Below are 7,294 nucleotides of genomic sequence, written 5' to 3'. Positions count from 1 at the left end.
CACGTGGTGGTGTGAATCGGAGGGCCTGAATTAGGTACCCACTGAGTGGCAATGTAGGATGGAGAAAAGCACCACGGGTTATTCAGCATAGGGATGTCAGGAAACATGCGGTGGCAATGTAGTATAGGTTTCTGAAAAATCTCACATGGTGGTGTGCTTGGTAAGGGTTTCTAACAGGCCATTCACTAGTAGGAGTGAGAATAACATCACGGGGTGGTGTGAATCGGAGGGCCGACATTAGATAAGGCAGTGAGTGTTAATGTAGAATGGATAAAAGCAAGACAGCGTGGTAAGCATGGGGAGATCAGGAAACATGCAGTGGCAATGTAGGATAGGTTTGTGAAAAACATCGCGGGGTGGTGCGCATTGTAAGGGTTTCTAACAGGCCGTTCACTAGTAGGAGTGAGAAAAACATCCTGGGGTGATGTGAATCAGAGGGCCTGAAATAGGATAGGAAGTGAGTGGCAATGTAGGATGGAGAAAAGCACCACGGGATGGTCAGCATGTGGAGGTCAGGAACATGCGGTGGCAATGTAGGATAGGATTCTGAAAAACATCGCGGGGTGGTGCGCATTGTAAGGGTTTGTAACAGGCCATTCACGAGTAGGAGTGAGAAAAACATCACGGGGTGATGTGAATCGGAGGGCCTGTATTAGGATAGGCAGTGAGTGGAAATGTATGATGGAGAAAAGCACCACGGGGTGGTCAGCATGGGGAGAGCAGGAAACAAGCGATGGCAATATAGGATAGGTTTCGAAAAAACATCGCGGGGTGGTGCACATTGTAAGGGTTTCTCACAGGCCTATCACTAGTAGGAGTGAGAAAAACATCACAGGGTGGTGTGAATCGGAGGACCTGAATTAGGACAGGCAGTGAGTAGCAATGTAGGATGGAGAAAAGCAACACGGGGTGGTCAGCATGGGGCAGTCAGGAAACATGCGGTGGCCATGAAGGATAGGTTTCTGATAAACATCGCAGGGTGGTGCGCATTGTAAGTGTTTCTAACAGGCTATTCACTAGTAGGAGTGTGAACAACATAACGGGGTGGTGTGAATCGTAGGGCCTGAATAAGAATAGGCAGTCAGTGGCTATGTAGGATGCAGAAAAGCAGCACGGAGTAGTCAGCATGGGGAGGTCAGGAAATATGCAGTGGCAATGTATGATAGGTTTCTGAAAAACATCGCAGCGTGGTGCGCATTGTAAGGGTTTCTAACAGGCCATTCACTAGTAGGAGTGAGAAAAACATCACGGTGTGGTGGGAACTGAGGGCATGAATCAGGATAGGCAGTGAGTGGCAATGTAGGATGTAGAAAAGCACCACGGTGTGGTCAGCCTAGGGAGTCCAGTTAACATGCAGTGGCAATGTAGGATAGGTTTCTGAAAAACATCGCGGGTTGTTGCGCATTGTAAGATTTTCTAACAGACCATTCACTAGTAGGAGTGAAAAAAACATCACGGCGTGGTGTGAATCGGACGGCCTGAATCAGGATAGGCAGTGAGTGGCAATGTAAAATGGAGAAAAGCACAACGGGGTGGTCAGCATGGGGAGGTCAGGAACATGCAGTGGCAATGTAAGATAGGATTCTGAAAAACATCGCGGGGTGGTGCACATTGTAAGTTTTTATAACAGGCCATTCACTAGTACAAGTGAGAACAACAGCACGGGGTGTTGTGAATGAGGGCCTAAATTAGGATAGGCAGTGAGTGGCAATGTAGGATGGAGAAAATCACCATTTTGTGATCAGCATGGGGAGGTCAGAAAACATGAAGTGCAAGGTAGGATAGGTTTCCGAAAAACATCGCTGAGTGGTGCGCATTGTAAGGGTTTCTAACAGGCCATTGACTAGTAGGAGTGAGAACAACATCACGGGATGGTGTGAATCGCTGGTCCTGAATTCGAATAGGCAGTGAGTGGCATTTAGGATGGAGAAAAGCACCATGGGGTGGTCAGCATTGGGAGGTCAGGAAACATGCAGTGGCAATGTAAGATAGGTTTTGAAATTCATCGCGGGGTGGTGCGCATTATAAGGGTTTCTAACACGGCATTCACTATTAGGAGTGAGAAAAACATCACGGGGTTGTGTGAATCTGAGGGCCTGAATCAGTATAGGCAGTGCGTGGCAATGTAGGGTGGAGAAAAGCAGAATGGGTTTGTCAGCATGGGGAGTTAATGAAACATTCACTGGCAATGTAGGATACCTTTCTGGTAAACATCGCTGGGTGGGGCGCATAGTAAGTGTTATTCACAGGCCATTCACTAGAGGGAGTGAGAAGAACAACATCACTGGATGTTGTGAATCCTAGGGCCTCAATCAGGATAGGCAGAGAGTGGTAATGCAAAATTGAGAAAAGCACCACGGGGTGGTCTGCATGGGGAGGTCAGGAAACATGCAGTGGCAATGTAGGATAGGTTTCTGAAAAACATCACAAAGAGGTGCGCATTGTAAGGGCTTCGTACAGGCCTTTCACAAGTAGGAGGGAGAAAAACATCACGGGGTGGTGTGAATCAGACATTCTGTATTAAGATAGGCAGTGAGTGGCAATGTAGGAAGGAGAAAAGCACCATGGGGTGGTCAGCATGTGGAGGTCAGGATACATGCATTGGCAATGTAGGATAGGTTTCTGAAAAACATCGGGGGGTGGTGCGCATTGTAAGGGTTTCTAACAGGCCATTCACTATTAGGAGTGAGAAAAACATCACGGGGTGGTGTGAATCAGAGGGCCTTATTAGGATAGGCAGTGAGTGGCAATGTAGGATGGAGAAAAGCACCAGAGGGTGGTCAGGTTGGGGAGGTCAGGACACATGCAGTGGCAATGTAGGATAGGTTTCTGAAAAACATCGCGGGGTGGTGCGCATTGTAAGGATTTCTAACAGGCCATTCACTAGTAGGAGTGAAAGACACATCATGAAGTGGTGTTAATCCGAGGGCCTGAATCAGCATAGACAGTGAGTGGCAATGGAGAATGGAGAAAAGCACAACTGGGTGGTCAGGATGGGGATGTCAGGAATCATGCATTGGCAATGTATGATAGGTTTCTGAAAAACATTGCGGGGTGGTGCGCATTGTAAATATTTCTAACAGGCCATTCCCTAGTAGGAGTTCTAAAAAACATCATGGGGTGATGTGAATAGGAGGTCCTGAATTAGGTTAGGCAGTGACTGGGAATGTATGATGGAGAAAAGCACCACGGGAGGTCAGCATGGGAAGGTCAGGAAACATGCAGTGGCAATGTAGGATAGGTTTTGAAAATCATCGCGGGGTGTTCCACATTGTAAGTGTTTCTAACAGGGCATTCACTAGTAGGAGTGAGATAAACATCACGGGGTGGTGTGAATCGGAGGGGCTGAATCAGTGTAGGCAGTGAGTGGCAATGTAGGTTGGAGAAAAGCACCACAGGGTGGTCAGCATGGAGAGTTCAGGAAACATGCAGTGGCAATGTAGGATAGGTTTCTGAAAAACAACGCGGGGTGGTGCGCATTGTAAGGGTTTCTAACAGGCCATTCACTAGTAGGAGTGAGAAATACATCATGATGTGGTGTGAATCCGAGTGCCTGAATCAGCATAGACTGTGAGTGGCAATGTAGAATGGAGAAAAGCACAACGGGGTGGTCAGGATGGGGAGGTCAGGAAACATGCAGTGGCCATGTAGGATAGGTTTATGAAAAACATCACGGGGTGGTGAGCATTGTAAGGTTTTCTATCAGGCAATTAACTAGTAGGAGTGAGAAAAACATCACGGGCTGGTGTGAATCGGAGGGCCTGAATTCGGATAGGCAGTGAGTGGCAATGTAGAATGGAGAAAAGCACCACAGGGTGGTCATTATGGGGAGGTCAGGACAGATGCAGTGGCAATGTAGGATAGGTTTCTGATAAACATCGCGGGGTCGTGCGCATTGTAAGGGTTTCTAACAGGCCATTCATTAGTACGAGTAAGAACAACATCACGGGGTGGTGTGAATGAGGACCTTAATTAGGATACTCAGTGAGTGGCAATGTAGGAAGGAGAAAATCACCACTTGGTGGTCAGCATGGGCAGGTCAGGAAACGTGAAATGCAATGTATGATAGGTTTCTTAAAAACATCGCGGAGTGGTGCGCATTGTAAGGGTTTCTAACAGGCCATTCACTAGTAGGAGTGAGAACAACATCACGGCGTGGTGTGAATCGGAGGGCCTGAATTACGATAGGCAGTGAGTGGTAATGAAGAATAGAGAAAAGCACCACGGGGTGGGCAACATGGGGAGATCAGGAAACATGCAGTGGCAATGTAGAATAAGTTTCTGAAAAACATCGCGGGGTGGTGCGTATTGTAACTGTTTCTAACGGACCATTCACTAGTAGGAGTGAGAAAAACATCAGGGGGTGGTGTGAATCAGAGGGCCTGAATCAGTATAGGCAGTGAGTCGCAATGTAGGATGGAGAAAAGCACCACGGGTTTGTCAGCATGGGGAGGTAATGAAATATGCAGTGGCAATGTAGGATACGTTTCTGATAAACATCACAGGGTGCTGCGCATTGTAAGGGTTTCTAACATGCCATTCCCTAGAAGGAGTGAGAACAACTTCACAGGGTGGTGTGAATCGGAGGCCTGAATTAGAATAGGCAGTGAGTGGCAATGTAGGTTGGAGAAAAGCACCACGGGGTGGTCTGCCTGGGGAGTCCAGTTAACATGCAGTGGCAAAGTAGGATAGGTTTCTGAAAAACATCGCGGGTTGTTGCGCATTGTAAGATTTTCTAACAGACCATTCACAAGTAGGAGTGAGAAAAACATCACGGCGTGGTGTGAATCGGAGGGCCTGAATCAGGATAGGGAGTAAGTGTCAATGTAGGATGGAGAAAAGCACCACGGGGTCGTCAACATGGGGAGGTCAGGAAACATGCGGTGACAATGCAGGATAGGTTTCTAGAAAACATCGCTGGGTGTTGCGCATTGTAAGGGTTTCTAACAGGCCATTCACTAGTAGGAGTTAGAAAAACATCACGGGGTGGTGTGAATCGGAAGGCCTGACTTAGGATACGCAGTGATTCGCAATGTACGATGGGGAAAAGCATCACAAGGTGGTCCACATGGGGAAGTCAGGAAACACTTGGTGGAAAGTTAGGATAGGTTTCTGAAATACATCGCGGGATGGTGCGCATTGTAAGGGTTTCTAAATGGCAATTCAATAGTAGGAGTGAGAAAAACATCACTGGGGGGTGTGAATGGGAGGGCCTGAATTCGGATAGGCACTGAGTTGCAATGTAGGATGTAGAAAAGCACCACGGGGTGGTCAGCTGTGGCAGGTTAGAAACATGCAGTGGCAAAGTATGATAGGTTTCTGAAACACATTGTGGGTTGGTGCGCATTGTAAGTGTTTCTAACAGTCCTTTCCCTAGTAGGACTGAGAAAAACATCATGCGATGGTGTGAATCGGAATGCCTGAATCAGGATAGGCAGTGAGTGTTAATGTAGCATGCAGAAAAGAACCATGGGGTGGTCAGCATTGGGAGGTCAGGAAACATGCAGAGGCAATGTATGATAAGTTTCTGAAAAACATCACGGGGTGGTGTCATTGTAATCATTTCTAACAAGCCGTTCACAAGTAGGAGTGAGAAAAACATCATGGCGTGGTGTTAATCGGAGGGACTGAATCAGGATAGGGAGTGAGGGTCAATGTAGGATGGAGAAAAGCACCATGGACTGGTCATCATGGGGAGGTAAGGAAACATACAGTGGCAATGTAGGATAGGTTTCTGAAAAACATCGCGGGTTGGTGAGAATTGTAAGGGTTTCTAACAGACCATTCACTAGTAGGAGTGAGAATAACATCACGGGGTGGTGTGAATCGGAATGCCTGAATCAGGAATGGCAGTGAGTGTCAATATAGGATGGAGAGAAGCACCATGGGGTGGTCAGCATGGGGAGGTCAGGGAACATGCTTTGGCAATGTAGGATAGGTTTCTGAAAAACATTGCGGGTTGGTGCGCATTGTAAGTGTTTCTAACAGGCCATACACTAGTAGGAGTGAAAAAAACATCACGGCATGGTGTGAATTGGAGGGCCTGAATCAGGATAGGCAATGTGTAGCAATGTAAAATGGAGAAAATCACCAAGGAGTGGTCAGCATGGGGAGGTCAGGAAACATGCAGTGGCAATGTAGAACAGGTTTCTGAAAAACGTCACGGGGTGGTGCGCATTGTAAGGGAATCTAACAGGCCATTCACTAGTAGGAGTGAAAAAAACATCATGCTGTGGTGCGAATAGGAGGGCCTGAATCAGGATAGGCAGTTAGTGGCAATGTAAAATGGAGAAAAGCATCACGGGGTGGTCAGCATGGGGAGGTCAGGAAACATGCAGTGGCAATGTAGGATAGGTTTCTGATAAACATCACAGGGTGCTGCGCATTGTAAGGGTTTCTAACATGCCATTCCCTAGAAGGAGTGAGAACAACTTCACAGGGTGGTGTGAATCGGAGGCCTGAATTAGAATAGGCAGTGAGTGGCAATGTAGGTTGGAGAAAAGCACCACGGGGTGGTCTGCCTGGGGAGGTCAGGAAACATGCAGTGGCAATGTAGGATAGGTTTCTGAAAAACATCCCGTGGTGGTGAGCATTGTAAGGGTTTCTAACAGGCCATTCACTAATAGGAGTGAGAAAATCATCACAGAGTGGGGTGAATCGGAGGGCCTGAAATCGCATAGGCAGTGAGTGGCAATGTAGGATGTAGACAAGCACCATGGGGTGGTCAGCAGTGGGAGGTTAGGAAACATGCAGTGGCAAAGTAGGATAGGTTTCTGAAACACATCGTGGGTTGGTGCGCATTGTAAGTGTTTCTAACAGGCCTTTCACTAGTAGGTCTGAGAAAAACATCATGCGATGGTGTGAATCGGAATGCCTGAATCAGGATAGGCAGTGAGTGTCGATGTAGGATGCAGAAAAGAACCATGGGGTGGTCAGCATTGTGAGGGCAGGAAACATGCAGAGGCAATGTAGGATAGGTTTCTGAAAAACCTCGCGGGGTGGTGAGCATTGTAAGGTTTTCTATCAGGCCATTCACTAGTAGGAGTGAGAAAAACATCAAGGGCTGGTGTGAATCGGAGGGCCTGAATTCGGATAGGCAGTGAGTGGCAATGTAGGACGGAAAAAAGGACCACTGGGTGGTCAGCATGGGGATGTCAGGCCAGATGAAGTGGCAGTGTAGGATAGGTTTCTGAAAAACATCGCGGGTTGGTGAGCATTGTAAGGGTTTCTAACAGTCCATTCACTAGTAGGAGTGAGAAAAACATCACGGGGTGGTGTGAATCGGGATGCCTGA

Source organism: Cavia porcellus, unplaced genomic scaffold (genome assembly GCF_034190915.1).
Source record: "Cavia porcellus strain 051 isolate PalLab524CR breed Dunkin Hartley unplaced genomic scaffold, mCavPor4.1 scaffold_2, whole genome shotgun sequence".
NCBI lineage: Eukaryota > Metazoa > Chordata > Mammalia > Rodentia > Caviidae > Cavia > Cavia porcellus.
The sequence above is the reverse complement of the archived record's forward strand: the minus strand, read 5'-3'. Positions refer to the sequence as shown.